Here is a 23,018-nt window from a genome sequence, read left to right on the forward strand (position 1 = left end):
TATGAGCACTGGGGCCCTGGGTTACCAGGGTCCCAGTGACACATACAACTAAAACAACATATATACAGTGAAAAATGGGGGTAACATGCCAGGCAAGATGGTACTTTCCTACAAGTGGTTTCCCTTTCAATAACAGAGAATGGTGATACCTGACAGTTGCAAACTCCCCTCTTGGCAGTGTCACTGCCAAACTTTTTGCCTTTTACCCTCCACTTTTTGCTGAATTTGTTTTTGGTGGCCCTAGGGCTCTGTACACTTTAACACTGCTAACCAGTGTCAAAGAGCTTGTGTTCTCTCCCCACAACATGGTTAAATTAGCTTATACCAAATTAACATAATTACTTTACTTGTAAGCCCCTTGTAGTGTTGGATACCATATACCAAGGGCCTGTTAATTAAATGCTAGCAGTGGACCTGGAGCACACATTGTGCCACTCACCAAAGTAGCCCTCTAAGTCTGGTCCCTGAGCTGCCATTGCAGCATGTTGACTGGCATGTAAACCCCCTTTCCAAGCCTTCAACTCCCCTTTTATTACATATGTCACTGCTAAGGGACGTCCTACATAGCCCACAGGGCAGGGCTGCTGTGTAATTAAAAGGTTGAGTATGTACTTTTAAGTTTTACATATCCCGGTACTGAAAAACTCCCTAATTCATTTTCACTACTGTGTGCGTCCCTTTGGATGACATTGGGTATGCCTTTTTACCATTAATAAGATATAACTCCTAACTAAGAGGAAGTAGATATGTCATGGAATTGCAATGATAAACTCTCTTTAATGGTAAAGTTGGACTTTTCATTACAATTTTGAAAATGCCACTTTTAGAAAGTTGGCATTTTCCTGTGCTTAGCCCTTTGTGTCTGCAGCCTGTCTTGGATCACATGGCTGTGTGTAGCTGACAGTTATACTTTGTGAATTCCTCCCAGATAGTCTCACAATCGAGGGATTCAGTGTGCCGCAAAGGGGCCATCAGCTGGCAGATTGGGGTGAGGAGCTGAGCACAGCCCCACTTGCACCTGAATAGCTGTGCCCTGTCCCCTCACAATAGGCCTAATGACCTTGTGTTGACAGTGCAGCCACTTTGGAGCCAGGGCTGGGGAGGCAGGAATCTCACAGAATTTTGAAGAAACTTTCCAGAAATATCTCCTAGGAGAGGGGTACGAGGGGATAAACGTACGGCTCTCAGACCGTCTCTTCAACTCACTACTGGACTTGTGGAATGAATCTCAAAGGTCTGCCTGCTTCTGTGACCTGCTGCACGCTGAGCCAGACTCTGCTGATGTACCTGGAAGGACTACTGTGCTGCTTGGTGCCTGTCTTATAACTCAAAGGCCAGCCTTGCTGTTGCACCTTGCATCTTCACCTACTCCCAGGACTTTAGGAAGAGACTCCAAGGGCTATTTTGCTGCCCTACCGATCAGAGCCACAAAGACATAACAAGCTGCACCATCTTGAACCCTCACCTAGACCCAACCTGAGTGAGTCCTGAAACACCAAGAGGTCTTCATCTACTCCTGGACCCTTGGTTATGGTGATAAAGGTCCCCAGATGGCCATTTTCCAAAACAGAGGATTTGGCTAAAAAGTTCTCTGAGAACTCAGTACCAACCTGCTTGCCTATCGATCTGAGGAGCATTGCCGGTCGGATTGACTTTGCGTTTTTTCCTGCTAAGTTCTTCTCTACAAATTAGTTTCATTGGTCCTTCGCCAAAGGGGTATCCAACCACATACAACTATCTTTGGGTATAGCCTTCTGCTTCGTCCCATTAGAGATTTTTGACTTCCATCTCAGCAACTAAGTCCAAAGGTAAAAATCTCCACTGCAGCTTCTCTCCATAACTATCTGACAGAGATGCTCCCTCCTCTGACACTCTTACTCCACTGAACCTCTACGCTTTGAGACATTTTTCTCTCAATTGTTTTTTTAAGTCCAAAGGTAAGCGGTGACCAGGTCCAATCCACTTTGTGTATCCGAACAGCACTCTTTTGTGATCGGCCTTAAATTTCAACTTTGACCCAGTCTTGCGTGACCAGATGTCCACGGTTGGCACTTTTATCTTTTATGCGCTATTTTAAAAAATCATAACTCCAGTTTTTCTGATTTGATTTTTGGTGTTTTGGTGTCAAATCATTTTTATAAAAAATGTACACTATTTCTATAAACTGTTTTGAGATTATTATTTTGTTGTGTTTGCACATTATTGTTGTTTGTGTGCTGCATAAATAATGCATAAATACTTTACACATTGCCTCTAAGTTTAACCTGACTGCTTTTAGTTCCAAGTTACCCAGGGTTAAGCACCGGCTCATTTAATTACTTTTTATGGTTCACCCTGCAATTGTGGCTGCTGCCTGAGCACGGCTCACACTCCAGCCAACCAGCAACACAATTTCTCACACAAACAGTCTTTGTTATCTTTGAAATGTGTTTCTCGAGTGTGAGGTTGGTATCCAGGGTGAAACCAAGAGAATTGACATTGATTGAAAAATGTTCTGTGAAACTGTCAAGATCATGCTGCTGAGCGATGTTTTTCTATTTTATTTCTTATTTTTTGGCAAATTACAGGAATGCTGTCTTGTTACGATTGAGCTTCAGGCAGTTGCTGGATCATGTGTAGGTGGTGTTACAGGCACTGAAACTGAAGGGAAGAGGAATCTTTTATGTAGAGTTGCGTTTCATCTCTCATAACTTGGTATGCAGATTTATAGTAAAAGAGGTTCTTACTTAAAGTTTGAGAGCTATTGTTGCTTGTTTAAAAAAAAAAATCATGATCAAAGCTGTTGTTTCAGGATTAGGGTCCCATTTTTAAATGTCTCTTTGGACATGGAAAGCAAGTGCAACTCAATGATGTTGCTGCAGTAGTTTTAGAATCAAGCGACCCTTGACCTCAGGGCAGGTCGCTCCCCTGACTCCGCAGCACCACCAGTGCTTGCCTGCCTCCTTTTGTGCGATTCTGTGTGATTCTGACTGCTGCTCCCTTTTTCCTTGTTCCCCGAGTGCGTGCCTGGCTGTTGTTGTGAGTGCTGCTCCCTTTTTTCCTTGTTTCCCAAGTGCGTGCCCCCCAGAGGGCCCGGTTGTTTTTGTGCCCCCCTTTTAGTGCCCGGTCCCCTTTTGCGTTGTTTCTCTCGCTTTTCGTCTTTTTCTCGATTTTTTGCCCTCGCCGCTTTTCCCGCCGCTTTTTCCCCCCGCCTACCCTCCCGCCGCCCGCCTCCCAGCTGACCCCTCCCCCCCCCGGCTACCCCATATATGGCGGCCGCTGCGAGACAGAGGTAGCGACCCTTGACCTCAGGGCAGGTCGCTCCCCTGACTCTGCAGCGCCACCAGTGCTTGCCTGCCTCCTTTTGTGCGATTCTGTGTGATTCTGACTGCTGCTCCCTTTTTCCTTGTTCCCCGAGTGCGTGCCCGGCTGTTGTTGTGAGTGATGCTCCCTTTTTTCCTTGTTTCCTGAGTGCGTGCCCCCCAGAGTGCCCGGTTGTTGTTGTGCCCCCCTTTTAGTGCCCGGTCCCCTTTTGCGTCGTTTCTCTCGCTTTTCGCCTTTTTCTCGATTTTTTGCCCTCGCCGCTTTTCCCGCCGTTTTTTCCCCCCGCCTACCCTCCCGCCGCCCGCCTCCCAGCTGACCCCTCCCCCCCGGCTACCCCATATATGGCGGCCGCTGCGAGACCGCACAGTGGAGGCGCACAGCGGGCGCGCCGCTGGCGCGCCGAAGGCTCGCCTAAGGCAAGCCCGTCTGTGCCCGTCCGCGCCTGGACCGCGCCCAGCGCCACGACCCCTGGCCCTCGCGACCCCCACCTCCCACGCCTGACCTTCGACACCGCCGCCCTGACCAAACTCAACCCCGGCAGAGCGCTGGGCTGCTGCTGCACCACCCCGAGACGCACCCACGGTCCTTTTACCTGCCGCAAATGCAGATTCACCTGCCTACGGACCCCCAACGCACCCCACAAGAACAACACCCCCGGACACAACCTCGAATGCATCATGATCAACACGCGATCCGTCCACAGACACGCCATCGAACTGTGGAACCTCATCGACTCAACAGCCCCGGACATCGCCTTCCTCACTGAGACCTGGATGAACCCCTCCTCGGCACCCGACATCGCCATAGCCATCCCTGACGGATACAAAATCATCAGGAAAGACCGCACCAACCGCACCGGAGGCGGCATCGCCATCGTCCACAAGAGCTCCATCCGCATCACAACCAACACCGACCACACACTCTCCGACGCTGAACACCTCCACTTCTAAATCCACAGCGACCCCAAAACCACCCTCAGAGGAACCCTCATCGACAGACCCCCCGGACCACGCACCTAATTCAGCGAAGACATCGCAGACTTCGGCAGCCCACACGCCCTCCCCTCCGCCGACTACATCCTCCTGGGAGACCTCAACTTCCACCTGGAGAACTACAACAACAACAATACCACCACCCTACTGGACAACCTCTCCAACCTCGGACTCAAACAAATGGTCAAAACCCCCACCCACTACGCCGGACACATGCTCGACCCCATCTTCTCCTCCAGCAAACACATCTCCTTCAACCACACCACCAAACTCTCCTGGACGGACCACAGCTGCATCCACTTCAGCTACAGGAAAACCACAACCCACCACCACGCTCAACAACCACCGAGAAGACAATGGAACCGAATCACCGCCGACCAACTCACATCAGCTCTCTCCCAGAACCCACCCACCAGCACCACAGACCCCAACGAAGCAGCCAACAACCTCACGAGCTGGATCTCCGACTGCGCTAACATCCTGGCTCCCCTGAAGACCCGAGCGAACGGAGCCAACCACAAAAGAAGCTCCTGGTTTAACTCCACCCTCAAGGACTCCAAAAAACAATGCCGCACCTTCGAGAAAGCCTGGCGCCTCGACCATACCGACAAGAACATGTCAGCCCTCAAAAACGCCACCCGGAAACACCACCAACTCCTCCGCGCCGCAAAAAAATCATCCTTCAAAGACAGACTTGACAACAACTCCCACAACAGCAAAGAACTTTTCGGCATCGTCAGAGAACTCTCCAACCCCGACGCCGAAAACAACGCCATCACCCCCTCACAAGACCTCTGCGACTCCCTCGCAGCCTTCTTCCACCACAAAATTACCGACATCTACAACAGCTTCACCACAACAAACGCAAACCCACCACCAGAACCTACCCCCCACAGCACCACCATCCACGCCTGGAACCCGACCACCACCGAGGAAACCACCCGCACGATGAACACAACGCCCTCCTCAAGAAGCCGACAGCAGACCCCACAGACCTCAAGAACTTCCGACCCATCTCTCTCCTCCCGTTCCCAGCAAAGGTTATTGAGAAAACCGTCAACACTCAACTGACAACCTTCCTCGAAACCAACGAATCACTCGACCCCTCGCAGTTCGGTTTCAGGGCCAACCACAGCACCGAGACCGCCCTCATCGCAGCCACAGACGACATCAGATCCCTGACCGACAAGGGAGAGAGCGTGGCCCTCATACTCCTTGACCTCTCCGCAGCCTTCGATACGGTATGCCACCGCACCCTAATACAGCGCCTCAACAACGCCGGCATCCGAGGCAAGGCCTTGGACTGGGTCATCTCATTCCTCGCCAGAAGAACTCAGAGAGTCTGCCTCCCTCCCTTCAGATCAACAGCTACCGAAGTCATCTGCGGCGTCCCACAAGGATCCTCCCTCAGCCCTACCCTCTTCAACATCTACATGACGCCCCTGGCAAACATCGCACGCAAACACGGACTCAACCTCATCTCCTACGCAGACGACACTCAACTCATCCTCTCCCTCACCAACGACCCTTCCTCTGCTAGAACCAGACTACACGAAGGAATGAAGGAAGTAGCGGACTGCATGACTGACAGCCGGCTTAAACTCAACACCGACAAGACGGAAGTCCTCATCCTAGGCCCTACTCCCACTGCATGGGACGACTCCTGGTGGCCCCCTGCCCTAGGCAGTACTCCCCAACCCACCGACCACACCTGCAACCTGGGATTCATCCTGGACTCCTCCCTCTCCATGACCTGACAATTCAACGCGGTCACATCGGCATGCTTCAACACCCTTCGCATGCTCCGCAAGATCTTCCGCTGGATCCCCACCGACACAAGGAAAACCGTCACCCACGCCCTCGTCACCAGCCACCTGGACTACAGCAACACCCTCTACGCCGGCACCACGATCAAACTACAGAAGAAACTCCAACGAATCCAGAACGCCGCCGCACGCCTCATCCTGGACGTCCCGAGCCACCACCACATCTCCGGACACCTGAAGAAGCTTCACTGGCTCCCAGTCAGCAAGAGGATCACGTTCAGACTCCTCACCCACGCACACAAATCCCTTCACAACCAAGGACCCAAACTCATCAACCACCGCGTCTCCTTCTACGTACCCACCCGCACCCTGCGATCGACCAGACAAGCCCTGGCAGCCGTCCCCCGCATCCGCAAAGCCACCGCCGGAGGCAAATCTTTTTCTTACCTCGCAGCGAAGACCTGGAACTCTCTCCCCAGCCATCTCCGCTCAACACAGGACCACCTCTCCTTCAGAAGGCAGCTCAAGACCTGGCTGTACGAGCAATAACCCCTTCCCCCCCAGCGCCTTGAGACCCTTCCGGGTGAGTAGCGCGCTTTATAAATGCCAATGATTGATTGATTGAAGCCATCCAACCTCACTGATTTCTCGCCCAACAGATCTCAAATAGCTCCCTTGATCTCAGACAGCAAGATCTGCCCTGATAAGAGCTGCCAACAGCAGACTGGGTCCCAAACACCACCACATTGCTCTGTGGATTTGAGCCATGCCAGGGTTCTCCTGGGCTCTCCTCACTGCAAAATCTCTTGTTCACAATGTTCTCCTTCCCACAGAACGCCTCTAGCTCCTGTATGGTGGAGTGTTCCCTGCTGCAGTCTCCATGTGAAAGCCTGATGTTTTTTTTAATGTTCTTAAAAACATAGGGGCAGGTCTATTAAGAATTGACCTGCAGCAAGACAAGTTGCTCCACTGTGTTGTGTGAATGGAAGAGACATGTAAAGTTCTATATCTACTAAGATATGATGCTCCTCAGCTCTCTTCCTGTGCTGGTGCACTTGAGTCCACCTAGCACCAATGCAGGCACCCTTGCACTATGGTGCAAGGTGCGTGTGATATGAGCAGCACTGTTTTGTGAAAGAAAGGGAATCTTCCTGCACAAAACAAACCTTGAAGGCGTATGCTTCTTTCTAAGTGTACTGCAGGAATCAGCACATCTGGAAAAAGGAAGTGATAAGGAGGACTAAAGAGATTCTCCTCATTAAACCTCTGTCAGATATCGCACCATTTTGGTGCAACCTCAGGCTTACAAGTCATTGTAAATCTGGGTTTGTGTCAAAATACATGGGTAGATGCATGCGATGACTATGCCCGACCCATGTAACACCTACCTGATGCAAAGTAACGCTGTGCTTCGTTGCCTCACTTTGTAATTACTAAACCACGCAGAATGGGAATAAATAAAAATAGATGGAAATGCTTATCTGTAATTTTTTACAGCAATAACCAATTTATACTAACTGGACAGAATTTTCTAACCTAGGGATATACGCGCTTGTTGGTTATCCAAAGATCACCATAGGTCCATCAATTGAGCTGCAGCTTTTAATGATACTTCATTGGATACCGATCATGAATCAACTTTAAATGAAAACCTAATGAATGAAAAATAGGTGTGCAGACAAGCTGTGCACTTCTCAAGTGTGTGTGAGAATTGATGTTTAGGAATAGTGGTTATTTGTTTGACTCTTAGGGTCTGATTTAGAGTTTGGCAGACTGGTTACTCCCTCACAAATGTTCCAGATAACCCATCTATCATATTACTTAATTTGGGGTTACTCATAATATCATGTGATTTAGAGGATGGTTAGCAAATTGTGTTCTTTCTTCCACACTGACATATTTGAAGCCTAAAATGGATTGAAATCCAATAGGGAAATGTGAAATGTTAAGCTATTTTGTATTAAGATTGTTCCTTAGAATTTCTGTTTTTCTATTGATGTGGGAAGCTGCCAAATTTGCCCCCTCCATAGAAACCTACCAATTTCAGATATTTCTACTAAAAACTGAAAGGAGTCCAGGCTGATATGACGTCTGTAAATTCAACTACATTTTTTAATCAAGACTCCCCTACAGATGCCAAACTGTGGCTAAAATCAAATATTTCCTCAAAGTTTTGTTTCAGAATCTGTGGCGACCAACACTCGCTTTACTACCTGTCATTTCTTTACTTCTTCTGATAAAGATGGTATCCTTCTTCTCATCCACTACTATGGTAGTAGAGCTCAGCAAAATGCTGGAGCCTTATGAGCTGCTAGATACGTGGAGAGTAATGCACCTGCAACATGCAGGCTTTACTTACTACTTCACTGTGCACGATTCTAGCTCTCAGATTGATTATTGGCTGATGAGACTCCGTGTTATGGGAATGGTGCCAGACGCTAAAATTCTACTGGGAACATTGTCTGACCACTCTTTGATTGAATTACAACCCAGAATCCCCAGTATTACATGACCAGATAGACAATGGTGACTGAAGGGGAGTGAATTGTGCTACCCAGCTTTCAATGCTGAAAGCAGCAGTGGCATTATTAGTGACTTTTTTGACTGTAAAGATGGCTCTCTGTCCACAATGGGTGTACTTTGGAATGCTTTCAAGACATGTATTGGAGGAATTTTCATCTTCAAAGGTACTTGCATACTGAAATCAATTAGGTCCACACTAGACACACTTGAACAAGAAATTAAAAGATTCCAGGCTGGGTACAATACTCATGACCCACCTCTCTGAGCCCTTTACATGAAGTCTTGAGGACTTTAGTGACACCGGAGAATGTTAGGTCCTCTATGGATGGAAGCAGACAAGATCAAACACCTACAGGAAAGGTAGGACACTAGCTTGGGTGCTGAAATCACACACATCACTTAGCTTCATTGCTGGCATATGTGGTCTTGATGTGGCTATGAAGACATCCACCAAAGATGCTTTAGGGATTTTCCAAGACTATTATAAACGGTTGTATTCGACCACAGCCCAACACACTCAATCTGAAATCTCTGTCTAGCTTGATGAAGTAGCTCTGGGATGGATAAAGGGAGACATTCAAGAAATTCTTAACTCCCTAATTACAGTGGAAGATATCAAAATGGCAATAACTGCTCTTACTAGCGATAAGGCGCTGGTGTGCAATGGCATCCAGTTGGAATTCTATAAGGATATATATTGACTTGCTTGAACCACGGCTACTTGCGGTGTATGGAGAGGGTATTGAAAGGGGTAGACTGCCACAATCAATGGCAGAATCTGTCATAATGGTGCTCCTGAAACCAGGTCCTCCTACCAACCTTTGTCACTATTTAATGTCAATAATAAAATCTTTGCCAAGATTCTGGCCTGGAGGCTTCAGCCTCTAATGCAACAACTGGTCCGGGCTGATCAGGCAGGCTTTGTACCTCAGAGGTCTTCAGCACTGAACCTGTGCAACTTGGTGGCCATGTTTTAAAGAACTGAGCCGGCTCTGCCAGCTGTGGAGATTTTACTAGATGCTGAGAAAACACTTGACTCCTCGGAGTGGAACATTATGAAAAGTCTTACAGAGGCTGGGACTCAAGACACACTTTTTGAAACTGACTGACTTACTCTAAGCATGTCTCTCCACCTGCGTACAATTCAACTGAACCCTGACAGATCACTTTCAGATCTCCAGGGCAGTGCGTCAGGGATGTCTATAACTCTCCCCAATCTTTGCATTGGCGTTTGAACTGTTGGCATGCTGGCTATGAGAATTTCATTTCCACAGGTAACACAGGTGTGGGGAGGGTCCAGTGTTACTCTTCTCTTACATAGACAACATCATCCTGTTTTTACAGCATCCGGAGGAGAAGAGGACCAGATCATCAGATATATTACTTGATTTGGGGGTACTAAGGCCCCCAAATTAATTGGGACAAATCAGAAATATTTCCCTGGACAGACTGTACTACTCCCTGGCAAGGAGACTTTCCATTGCGCTCAATGGCACATGGAGTAAAATATCTGAGAGTCCGTGTCACAAAAGACTTGTGAGAATTGGCAAGGCAAAACTTTGGTGTGGCACTCAACTTGCTCAAAGTTCAAGTTGATAGAAGGATACAACTATCTATATCCTCGCTGGGGCAAATCTCCATATTTCAGATGGTTATTCTGCCAAAGTTTTTATCTCTATTTGTAAATGTCCCAGTGGTTCTACCTGGACATTCTTTTGCCAATTACAGCAAATATTTACAAAACTGATCTAGGGGGAATCTGCCACATCTTGACTGGATGGTTCTGATGGAGTCCTTGCCAAAGGTGGTCTGGAGGTCCCGGTTCCTTCCCTTTACTATCTAGTTGAGACACTAGATGATAAAGGTGAGGAATGGGGACTGCCAGACCACTCACTACGTACAACATTAGTATCACAACACCACACAAGCCTTACTTATGTAAAGTTGAAAGAACCCTGGTGTGGCCAGATAGCCCTTTAGGAGTCAGGATGAAGTGGACGTTATTGCTGCCATGGTCTATGCGTGGTGGACGATTGCGGACCTTCTGGGCATAGATGTGATAAACTCCCAACTCTTGACTCTGTCACCACTACTTAACAATCTCCAGCAGCTCTCCTACAGCAGCAGGGATTGGGAGTACTGGGAACTGTCTTCCCTGGTGGAGAGCTTTTATCGTTTGAAACATTCCAGGAGTGAGGGGGAAATAGTCCTCTAGCTGTGCTACTGGGCCATAGACTGCAACGTGTGGCTATGGTGGCATTTTCCCTATTCTCAGAGGCCCCCTCTGAGCTGCTAGTGCTTATTAAATTGATTCAAAGGACAGACATGACATGAAAAACAATTTCATATTTACATCAAGAAATGGTGGATGCACCCACACCATTGACATATGTCACCAAAAGAGAATGGGAAAACGATTTGGCAAGAGTGATTCTAGACAAGGCCTAGCAATGTTGTTGTGCTCAAGTGACGGAAGTTTCCTTGATGTACCGGCACAAATTAATCATTTTCAAATCCCTGCATTGCTTATATTACATGCCAGAACGCATTGCCCGATTTACACCTGGGGTGTGGGTCACTGCTGAAAAAATGGAAAGCGATCAATGTTGCCATTTTGCAATTAGCCTGGGCATGTCCTATATCAAACCTATATTGAGGAAAGGTGTTTGCTACCTTGACAGACATGCTGGAGGTCTATTTCAATTGCACACCTGAACTCTCCCTCTAGGGCTGACCAAAGGCCTTCCCAAATGGATACAATGCTGTGCATCAATGGCTAACCTGTAGGTGGGAGTGCACTGGATGTGTCCCATGGCTCCCACGGAGGCAGCATGGTTAAAGACATGGGACAAATTCACAAGCGGCTTTCTTTTGGAAGCACTGGCAGTGCAGGGCCATATCTACAAGGCCGTCAGAGCCACTTGGAGTGAATTTACATGGCCTTGTAGATATGGAGTAAGGCAAAGCAGCACAAGTTGCTGTGTTGCCTTACTCTGCGTCAAAGAGACGTTCCATGGGTTTTGAAGCTGGTGTTCCCACACAAAACCCATGGATTTTGATGCATCCCTAAATTTACAAGAATCTGTAAACCTGGGAATGCATCAAAATCTTAACCTTCCCCCAGGGCAGGCTCAACGAGGAGAAATATCTTTACTTCTCCGTTTTATCTGAGGAAAATGCCCCCATTGGTTGTTTTTGTGCAGGAAGGTGCCCCTTCCTGCACAAAAGCAACCATTCCTACAACTCAGACACCCTTGCACCATGGTGCAAGGGTGCCTGCACGGGCGCTAGACTGACGAAATGGTGCCAGCGCTGGCTGAAAGGACAGGAATGTGCTGTATCTTACAGATACGCCACATTCCTGCCCTTTTCTTTTGATGCAGGGCAGCACAGCAAGAAGGCTTGCGATGTTGTCCTGTGCCAAAAAATGTTAACTGTGCCCCATGGCCTACAGCTGTACTACAATGATTTCATGCATCCCAAGGCAAGTCCCAGGGATTTTTGGAAGCTATATAGAACATACTGGAGGTCTGGTCATGTTGCTACCCGTTTAGCTCAGGGCCCCCAGCAGAGGACGAAGCCTGTTCAGCAACACTAATAGAAAGGGGGTCGTCTGTCCAGGTGGGACACTACTAAAAAAGTAAATAATGTGTATCTTGTTGTTTTACTAAAGACTCCTTTTTTGAAGTTTTATGTATCGCTAAGTCTTCCCGAAGGTATTGCAGCGTTTTACACGAGCATCAGTCTTGTTACACAAAGAAACATTTAATTTTGGTAGTCACTGGAAGATGAAGTGATTTGCCCAGAATCACAGGATGTTGAGCCGGCCCCGGGACTCGAGCTGGGTTTCACACTTCCATGGTCGGTCGCTCACATCATAACGCCATACCCTATGCACCCTATGGATTGGGCCCCCTGCATGTGCCCTTGTTGGCCAATCAGGTACTTGATGTAACGAGTTTCAGCGGTGAGTGAGACGACCTACTGTTCTATTTTCTTTTGGTTGTTTGAGAAAACATAAACAAACAAATTAAAAACAAGCATTTGCAATGCAATAGGTCTTGCATTTTGAGCTAGATCTCTTGGCATTATAAAGTCATAACAGGACTTTTCTTGCCACATAAATTGGTCAACCCTGCCTCATAATTTTGTCTTTTCCTGCTGTATAATTCCAGTGGCCCGCATATAATTAAATCACATCCAATTACCTTCTTCATCTATCTGCAGTAAAAGAAAAGTTGCTATTTAGCATCCTAATTTAAATCTGCCATGCTAATTTCAATAGAATACCACTTTCACCGCCACCTTCAGGGCTGGTCGCTGACTAACGCAATTTCCCCAAGAAAAACACAAGCCCACCACAGAGGAGAAATAAACTAGAAGGGTCACCCAAACATATCAAGAGTGTTCAAACAGTCATCGTGTAATAACGATGTTAAGTTGGCCTGAATCATGGTCATAATTATAATAAGGAGAGATTATACACAATTATCATTTAAACCTTTATCACAAATAAACTTTTGGGATTAGACTGTAATGCTCAAAAAACTATCACAAAAATATAATTTGTAAGAAACATGGTCATATAACCACATTGTTAACCCTCTAAAGAAAATAACATCATGAAAAAAATAGGTGAAAGTAGTGGAGTTAAGCATATATTCAGCCTCTTGAGGACATAGGCCCATATTTATGAAAAATGGCACAGTTGTGCGTAATTTTTTTAAAAATCGAGCTAACCCCATTCCCTTACGACATCCGTGCACCATATTTAGAAAAAATGACACCCGATGGCGCTAAAGAATAGCTAGCATCTCAAAAAAAGACACTAGCCGTCGACAGATGGCGTAGGGAAAATTATGCTAGTGGGTCAAAAATGTTGTTAGGCTGATTAGCTGCAAAATATCTGCAGCTAGTCAGCCTAGTGCCATGTTTTTGAGGCATAAGCAGTCAAAAAAATGACTCCTATCTAAGTAGAGACAGGAGTCATTACCACTACCCCAGTGCCCACCACAGGGGACCAGTGTCCCCCAGGAAAGCCCAAAATACCCAGTGACAGCGAGGGGGTCCCATGTGAGGGGTCCCCAGTGGCACACCCCACACATACACATACATTTACCTGCAACTTACCAGGGATGGGCTCCATCCTCCTTTAGCGTTCTTGTGGTGTGGATGGTGGTGATGCTGGGGTTTGGGGTGGGCATCTTTGTGCCCATTCCATGGTGTTTCCCCATAGAAATGGGCCTACCTGCACATTGACGCCTGGTCTGACCAGGCGTTCAATAATGGCACTAAGAGGGGCTTAGCGCCAATATTTAGGACCGCCTTCCACTTGCACATTGTTTCAGCGTCGGGTGTTAAATATGATGCTGGGGGCTGGTGGCATTTTTAGGAAGTGAAGGCCTAGCTTGCATCTCATTGACACAAGGTTGGTTGGCGCTTTATAGAAATGGCGCTAACTCCAGTATTTTGACGCTGGAGGACACCACTATGAAAATAGCATTTGTAAGTAACATGGTCATGTAACTATATAGTTAAACCCTAGTGGGCATAACCACACAAAAAATAAAATGGCGTTAATTAATGCAATGTAACCATATATTTAGCTCCTACAGAGAATAGTGCATTACACCTTTTCAAAGGCTGCATGCCTACAACAATGATATTATAAACATGGACCTTAAAACAAAAACTAATCTCAGCTATAAAAAAAAGTCCTTGCCATGAGAACACTTAAAAAGACATTGCATGGCGGGAGGGGTTATTATTTTGGGGTTCCCATTAAGCTAGCTTGGGGACCCAGAGATGATGTAGATTGAAAGAGCGTGCCATGCTGAACATGTTGGTGGTGGTCCCATTGTCCTAGGATCACCACAGGCTGAGTTATTTCGCAAAAATGTTTTGTCAAAGTAAAGCCCTGCAAAGTTTCCTGAGTGCAGTGATTATTGTAGTATCTGCTTTCTCCTGTGCCGAGGGAGCTACTTTCGTTTGAGGATTTCTGTTTTATATAAAGCATTCACCAATTTCAAGTGTTGTAATGGGAGAGACACAACAAATGACTCTGATTAGGGAACTCAACAATGTGACCAGCACTTCAGTATCGCCAGTCTAGTTCACACTGTTGTGCATGTTCGTGCTGTGAGCACCATGGCACCCATACAGCAGGAAGTGGAGAGACAAAAGAAAAAAAATAGTTTGCCCCCACTGAAGTATATTGGTGATTGTGCAATAATCCATGAAACTGGGGCAGTCTGCGGGGCTTAACAAAACCAGCCACAAGGCAGGACACACATAAAGCATTTACCAATTACATCAAGTGATTTTTGAAAGACAAGCCCAGGAACGAGTGAAATAATGGGGCTGGTTAAAAGCCCACAACACTTACAAGAGGCTGAATTTGCCTGCATCCGGGAGACTGCCTTCCTCAGTGGGACATGTGTACCTCATATCACTTCTAAATAAGGAGGGTGTTTCTGGTGCGCTTAGATGTCAGTCTTCGGAGCACATGTATTAGCCACTGGAATACCAAGGACAACAGTGCAGTGGCCCCTTGTTAGTATGGAGGAGGACCTCACTCTTACTGTGGTCCAGAGTGTGTGTGTGTGTTTTGGGGGGGGGGTCATTAGGCCTGGGCGGCAATTTACAAAAAATGTCAGAAGCTAGTCCCCTAACTACCGCCGTGGTGCACCGTATTTCAAATACGGCGCACACATGGTGGCGTTATGCGAGCGGTAAGAGGCACAGCGCCATTTTTCGTAAATGTGCTCTTAAATGTTTGGGACAAGAAAATGCCAACGTACTAAAGATTACATTTTCTGAATTCTGACTTAAAATTCTACTTCACTATTAAAGTGGGTTTTAAGTTACAATTGTTTAGACAACAAGTAGTGAAAATACAACGGCATGTAAAACTTCAAAGTACATGCCCTACATTTTAAAATGCCTACGACCCTGCCCTCTGGGCTGTGTAAGGGCTACCCCAGGGGTGACATGCGTACATTAAAAAGGTAGGTTTAGGACTGGCAAAAGGTTTATTTTGGAAGGTCAAAATTATAGGTTAAACTGCCCACACATGCTGCACTGGCAGGCTACTTAAGTGGGTGGGACAGTCAGGGCTGCAAGTCCACTGTGGCATTTAATTTACAGTCCCTGGGTACAGGTAGTACCGCTTCACTAGGGACTTACAAATGCATTAAAGGTGCCAATTGGGTCTAAGTCAGTGCTGTCATATTTGAGGCAGTGAGCACACACACGTTTCCACTGTCCTAAGGTCATCAAAGACGAGGAAGGCAAAATGTTTGGGGGAAGACTACCCTAAGGCTGACAAGTCTTACATCACTCCATAATGACCTAGGCCTTTTTTAAACAGATATTTTCTTATGGTGGTGCTCCTACAAGAGGTTCCTTACTAACACGCCATGCTGGTTGCAAACGGGTGGACCAACTCAGAAGAGACATCTGAAAATGGGCATTTGAAGTCCACCTGGGATGAAATGTGTTGGCTGGGCTGAGATGTTATGTTTGAAGATTTGTGATAAAAGAGATTTAACACTACAATATGGCTCTCGTCTTGTGACAGAGTAACAGAAGAACCTCATATCAACCACAATGTACTTGTAACTGAAATACTCTACAGTGCAACTCTTGGACTACCTCTGAGCATTCCCTCTTGTAATAAAGTCCTCCAAGATGCCAACTAATGTCTTGGCCATTTGTTTCCTAAAGGAAAAAAATGCAACTCTTTGTTTCATCTTTAACAATTGAGCATAATTTTGTAGATTCAACCAGAATGATGTATTTTAGTTTAGCTCATATTCATGAAACAGTCGCAATTAATAGTAAAATAAAATATGCATTTCCTGTTGAGATAACAATATACAACTAATGTTGCTTTCTAATCCACCTCTTTGGTACTAACTGAACACGTTTCTCCCTGGAGCCCCTGCTTCAGTCTGAGACCTCTTGTAGGTGAGAAAAGTGACATGTGATCCAAAGAAGGCAGCCAGTGGGGTGCCCGAGAGCTAGCGGCAAGTGTGGAAGTCTTCTAACAGCAGTGCCAGGCACTGAGCTCTCCTGGATGTAATGAAGAAAGAGATGCAGTGCTGGCCTGAGACATACAGTCAGGTAGTGTGGAGTTAAAGGCTTGTAGGGAGGTGTTCTGGGGTAAGAGAACAACAGAGAGGTCCCCTTTTGTCAGACACATATCGAGCACTGTTCTAAACTCAGACTGCGGTGTCTTCTAAAGTCACAGGCTGGTAGAGAAGTGTTCTAGAGTCTGTGGCCAGTAAGATCTGTTCTAGACTCAGAGGCTGGTAGAACGATGCTCTAGTATAAGGGGCAGGAACAGAAACGTCTTGAGTCAGTGAGAGGCAGAGATGTTTTCTTGCTCAGAGAGAGGCAAAAAAGTGTTTTATCAGAGAGAGGCAGAGAAGTGTTCTACTACCAGAGAGGTAGAGAAGTGGTCTATCCTCAGAGAGAGGCAGAGAAGTGTTCTATCCTCAGAGAGGCAGAGAAGTGTTCAAACCTCAGAGAGAGGCAAAGAATTGTTCTATCAGAGAGAGGCAGAAAAGTGTTCTGTTAGAGAACGGCAGAGAAGTGCTCTATCCTCAGCAAGAGGGAAAGAAATGTTCTATCCTCAGCGAGAGGCAGAGAAGTGTTTCATCAGAGAGAGGCAGAGAAGTGGTCAGTCGTCAGAGAGAGGGAGATAATTGTTCTATCAGAGAGATGTTTTCTATCCTAAGAGAGAGGCAAAGAAGTATTCTATCCTGAGCGAGAGGCAGTGAAATGTTCTATCCTGAGAGAGAGACAGAGCTACCACCAGAGAGAGACAGAGAAGTGATCTATCCTCAGAGACAGATAGAGAAGTGCTCAACTCTTAGAGGGAAGCAGAGAAGTCTTCTATCAGAGACAAATAGAGATGTGGTCTATCCTCAAACAGATGCAGAGAAGTGTTCAACTCTCAGAGAGAGGCAGAGAAGTGTTCTATCCTCAGCGAGATGCAGAGAAGTGTTCTATAATCAGAGAGAGGCAGGGAAGTGTTCTGTCCTCAAAGAGAGGCAGAGAGGTGTTGTATACTCAGTGAGAGGCAGAGAAGTGTTCTATCAGAGAGAGGCAAAGAAATGTTCTATCACCAGAGAGAGGCAGAGAAGTGTTCTATCCTCAGAGAGAGAGGCAGAGAAGTGTTCTATCCTCAGAGAGAGGCAGAGAGGTGTTCTATCCTCAGAGAGAGAGGCAGAGAAGTGTTCTATCCTCAGAGAGAGGCAGAGAGGTGTTCTATCCTCAGAGAGAGAGGCAGAGAAGTGTTCTTTCCCCAGAGAGAGGCAAATAAGTGTTCTTCCTCCAGAGAGAAACAGAGAAGTGTTTTAGGGAGGATTAGATATGTTTCAGAGACGGTAAAGTTTGAGAGGCAGGCACAGAGCCATGCTTACTTCAGAGTGAGGCAGCTGATCGGTTCTTTGTCCACAGACTCAGCCAGAAAGGTGCTCTGTCCCCAGAGACAGACAGGGTGGTGCCTTCCCTTCCAGAGTGTCAGGAAGGTGCTGTTAGATTGAATAGGGCTGATATTTATTCCTATTTCTGAAACATCCCCCTCACATGTGGTATAGTCTGTGTGTTTAAACATTATCCGCCTCCAGCTTAGCCCCTCCCTAGGAAGGTCTTTGTGCTGATGCCAAGGGGATGCTTGGGAAGGTGAGCAAAGCTGAGTGTCTCCTGCAAAGGAGGGGACGGGCATGAGGCCATGGGAAACTACCTTCACAACAATGCATTTACCACACAATGCCTTTACCACGCAGCTTTACCACACATGCCTTTACCACACAGATGCATTCACCACGAATGGTAAGCATACTTAAGGTTAGTGCACATGTGTATGACTAATAAGGCTAAGTTTAGGGTTAAGTGGGGTACTGGTAAGAGGAGGTTAGGGTAATTTTAGGGTTTAGAGGTGGTTGTGGAAAACGGTGTTAAGGATACTTTCAGGGTTTGTGGTGGCCAGTGGTAGAGGACGATAAGGGAAATTTTAGGATTTAAGGGTAGGCAGTGGTAAAGGGTTGGGTAGTGGTAAAAGACAGTAAGGGTATATTTAGCGTTAGGGGTAGGTAGAGGTAAAGTAATGACACAGCTGAATTAAGGGCTTAGGGGTGAGTAGTGGTAAAGGGGTTAGGAGAAAATTTGGGGGCATATTTACAAGCCCCCAGCCCCACCTTGCACCGCCCTAGCATTATTTGTTTTATGTTAGTGTGGCATTAGGGAGGCCATTTCCCTGTGCCATATGTACAAAGTGGCGCAATACATGCAGTGCACCACTTTGCAACCCTATTGTGCCACGCTATGCCTGCACCAGGCATAATGTATGCAAGGGGAGCAACCCCCATTTACAAGATTTCACTGCACCATTTTTTCCATCATTTTTAACCCCTGCTCAAAGCAGGAGTTAAAATGACGCACTCATTATGTTCAATGTTCCTCCCTGTGTTTTGCTGACGCTAGTGCAGCAAAGCACCACAATAGCATCACAAATGTTGATGCTGTTGTTCTAACGACTGCCATGGTTCACACTATTGTAAATAGGGTGCAACCATGGTGTCGTTAGGTGGGGCAGGGGCGACGCAAGAACAGTGGCGCATCGGGACCTATACGACACTTTCTTCTAAATATGTCCCTTGGTGTGTCAGTGGGGGTAGTGCTAAATGGAGGTAAATTTAATTTTACGGCTTCAGGAGTGGGTAGTGGAAAAGGCAGGCATGGGTAACTTTAGAGTTTAGGGTAGATAGTGGTAGATGAAGGTTAGGAGTATTTAAACAACTTTATTGTTAAACATTAAAGTAATATACACACACATAATTAACCAAATATAATTTAAATTAAAGTATTATACACACACAAAACGTTTGACTTACCTTAAATATACTTACCATTCATGGTAAAGGCATGTGTGGTCATGGCATCCTCATGGTAAAGTCATGTGTGGTAAAGGCATGTGTTTTAAAGGCGTCCTTGTGGTAAAGGCATCCTCGTGGTAAAGGCATGTGTGGTAAAGGCATGTGTGGTAAAGGCATTGTAGGAAAATGGCTCCCTGTGGCAGTTACCCCCCACTTTTTGCCTAATATTGATGCTGACTTCACTCAGAAGTGTGCTGGGACCCTGCTAACCAGGCCCCAGCACCACCGTTCTTTAACTAAACATGTACCACTGTTTCCACAATTGGCACACCTCTGGCACACAGATAAGTCCCTTGTAAAAGTACCAGAGTTACCAAGGGCCCTGTGACCAGGGAAGGTCCCTAAGGGCTGCAGCATATGTTGTGCCACCCTAAAGGACCCCTCACCTAACACATGCACACTGCCATTGCAGATTGTGTGTGTTGGTGGGGAGAAAAAGGCAAAGTTGACATGGCATCCCCCTCAGGATGCCATGCCTACAAAATACTGCCTGTGGCATAGGTATGTCACCCCTCTAGCAGGCCTTTCAACCCTAAGGCAGGGTGCACTATACCACTGGTGAGGGCATAGCCGCATGAGGAATATACCCCTACAGTGTCTAAGTCTATTCTTAGACATTGTAAGTACAGTGTGGCTATATTAAGTATATGGTCTGGGAATTTGTCAAAACGAACTCCACAGCTCCATAATGGCTACACTGAATACTGGGAAGTTTGGTATCAAACTTTTCAGAATAATAAACCCACACTGATGCCAGTGTTGGATTTATTAAAAAATGCACACAGAGGGCATCTTAGAGATGCCCCCTGTATTTTACCCAATCCTGCAGTACAGGACTGACTGGTCTTCGCCAGCGTGCTGCTGAGAGACGAGTTTCTGACCCCCTGGGGTGAGAGTCTTTGTGCTCTCTGAGGCATGTCTCCAGATTCGAAAACCTGCATCTAGCGATGCATTCAACAGGGACCAGCGACCTCTGAAGCCTCTGAGGACCGCCCTGGACTAAAGGACCAAGAAACTCTTGTGAGCAGCGGCCCTGCTCAAAACCAGCTACTTCTTTGCAACATAGAAGCAACTTTCAAAGACTGCAAGTTTCCCGCCAGAAGTGTGAGACTTCACACTCTGCACCCGACACCGCCGGCTCGGGATTCAGAGAACCAACACCTCAGGGAGGACTCCCTGGCGACTGCAAGCCTGTGAGTAACCAGAGACGACCCCCGAGGCCTCCACAGCGACGCCTGCAGAGAGAATCCAGAGGCTCCCCCTGACCGTGACTGCCTGCAACAAGGGACCCGACGCCTGGAACCAGCACTGCACCCGCAGCCCCCAGGACGTGAAGGAACCGAACCTCAGCACAGGAGGGACCCCCAGGTGACCCTCTGCCTTGCCCAGGTGGTGGCTGTCCCGAGAAGCCCCCCCCTGTGCCTGCCTGCACCACTAGAGTGACCCCCGGGTCCCTCCATTGTTTCCTACCTGTAACCCGATGCCTGCTTTGCACACTGCACCTGGCCCCCCCAGTGCTCTACAAAACCCCCCTGGTCTGCCTCCGAGGACGCAGGTACTTACCTGCTGGCAGACTGGAACCGGAGCACCCCTGTTCTCCATAGGCACCTACGTGTTTTGGGCACCTCTTTGACCTCTGCACCTGACCGGCCCTGAGCTGCTGGTGTGGTAACTTTGGGGTTGCCTTGAACCCTCAACGGTGGGCTGCCTATGCCCCAGAACTGAGACTTATAAGTGTTTTACTTACCTCCTAATCTAACCTTTACTTACCTCCCCCAGGAACTGTTGATTTTTGCACTGTGTCCACTTTGAAAATAGCTTATTGCCATTTTTACAAACACTGTATATGATATTGCTTTTATTCAAAATTCCCAAAAGTAACTAAGTGAAGTACCTTGCATTTAAAGTGTTTATTGCAAATCTTGAACCTGTGGTTCTTAAAATAAACTAAGAAAAGATATTTTTCAATATAAAAATCTATTGGCCTGGAGTAAGTCTTTGAGTGTGTGTTCCTCATTTATTGCCTGCTTGTGTACAACAAATGCTTTATTTTTTATTTTTTTATTTGTATTGAGTTTATTACACATAATAACGTACAGTAACATAAACAGGTCCCCTCGTCTTAGTAATAACAAAATAATATAGTGATCCCTCATCTCATCGCTGCCCCAGACAGCAAGGAAAAAGAAAAAAACAATAATATGTCTCACAGTGAGCATCAATATCGAGGGGCAAATCTACAAATTTCCTCACCAGTCACCAAACAACAAGGTCACCAGTGCCAGCCTAAAAGAGATTCATAAGCAACGGAAAAACTTAGCGGAACATAGCTGAGGGGAGAGAACGACAAAAAACATAAAACTCAAATAGGCAGGTGGAGCTCTAAACAGACCACGCAAATCCATCTCAACAGCAAAAGATCACACCGAATCCATGGGAAGGGGATTGAGTCTCACCCGTGGGCATCTCCAACCGCATCACTTACACACTGCAAGCAGCCAAGTAGTTATTTAAGGGGGCTGAAATGTCCCTAGGGCGAGACCCCCCAGGCATAAGATCCCAAAAGACCACCAGCTGGTCATGGCAGTAGCCAGCATCTCGTAACCATTCAGACTTGCGCGGAGCCCTCCTCCTACCACAACACATGGCAACCCTTCTATTAGCCAGCAGCAAAAGCAGACCCACCAAACGCCTGTGCGGCCCCTGAATTTCATCCACACATCCAAGCAACCCAACCCTGGGGAGGGAGAAAGCTCCAAATCAACCATGATAGTGATAGCTTGCCAAACTTCTACCCAGAAATCATGCACTTCCGCACATTCCCATGCCAGATGCAAAAAGGCCGCATCCGGAGCCCGACAGCGAGCACAGCACGCGTCCAAACGCAGGCCCATAGAGTGAAGCCCCTTGGGTGTATAATACAGGCGATGCAGGAACTTAAAGTGCAGCAGACGCAAGCCTATAATTCGGGGACAACGCTCTCATATGCGCACAGCGCCCACGCCACACAGCCTCAGTGATGGGCTCGGCCAGTTCTTCCTCCCAAGCAATTCTGGAGAGCTCCCCAGGGCCATCTGTAGGAAAGTACCATCTTGCCTGGCATGTTACCCCCATTTTTCACTGTATATATGTTGTTTTAGTTGTATGTGTCACTGGGACCCTGGTAACCCAGGGCCCCAGTGCTCATAAGTGTGCCTGAATGTGTTACCTGTGTAGTGACTAACTGTCTCACTGAGGCTCTGCTAATCAGAACCTCAGTGGTATGCTCTCTCATTGCTTTCCAAATTGTCACTAACAGGCTAGTGACCATTTTTACCAATTTACATTGGCTTACTGGAACACCCTTATAATTCCCTAGTATATGGTACTGAGGTACCCAGGGTATTGGGGTTCCAGGAGATCCCTATGGGCTGCAGCATTTCTTTTGCCACCCATAGGGAGCTCTGACAATTCTTACACAGGCCTGCCACTGCAGCCTGAGTGAAATAACG

At 47.0% G+C, this 23,018-nt stretch overlaps 1 protein-coding gene across 1 annotated transcript in view; it reads right to left on the reverse strand.

The window, feature by feature from the left end:
• Positions 1 to 18,124, reverse strand: part of LOC138252886 (uncharacterized) — a 235,118-nt gene extending 216,994 nt beyond the window's left edge. Inside the window, exon 1 of the mRNA XM_069205775.1 lies at positions 18,013 to 18,124. The gene's annotated coding sequence lies outside the window, so the exon portion shown is untranslated. The remainder of the gene's footprint in view (positions 1 to 18,012) is intronic.
• Between the last annotated feature and the right edge of the window lie 4,894 nt (positions 18,125 to 23,018).

This window comes from Pleurodeles waltl, chromosome 1_2 (genome assembly GCF_031143425.1).
Source record: "Pleurodeles waltl isolate 20211129_DDA chromosome 1_2, aPleWal1.hap1.20221129, whole genome shotgun sequence".
NCBI classification, from domain to species: Eukaryota; Metazoa; Chordata; class Amphibia; order Caudata; family Salamandridae; genus Pleurodeles; species Pleurodeles waltl.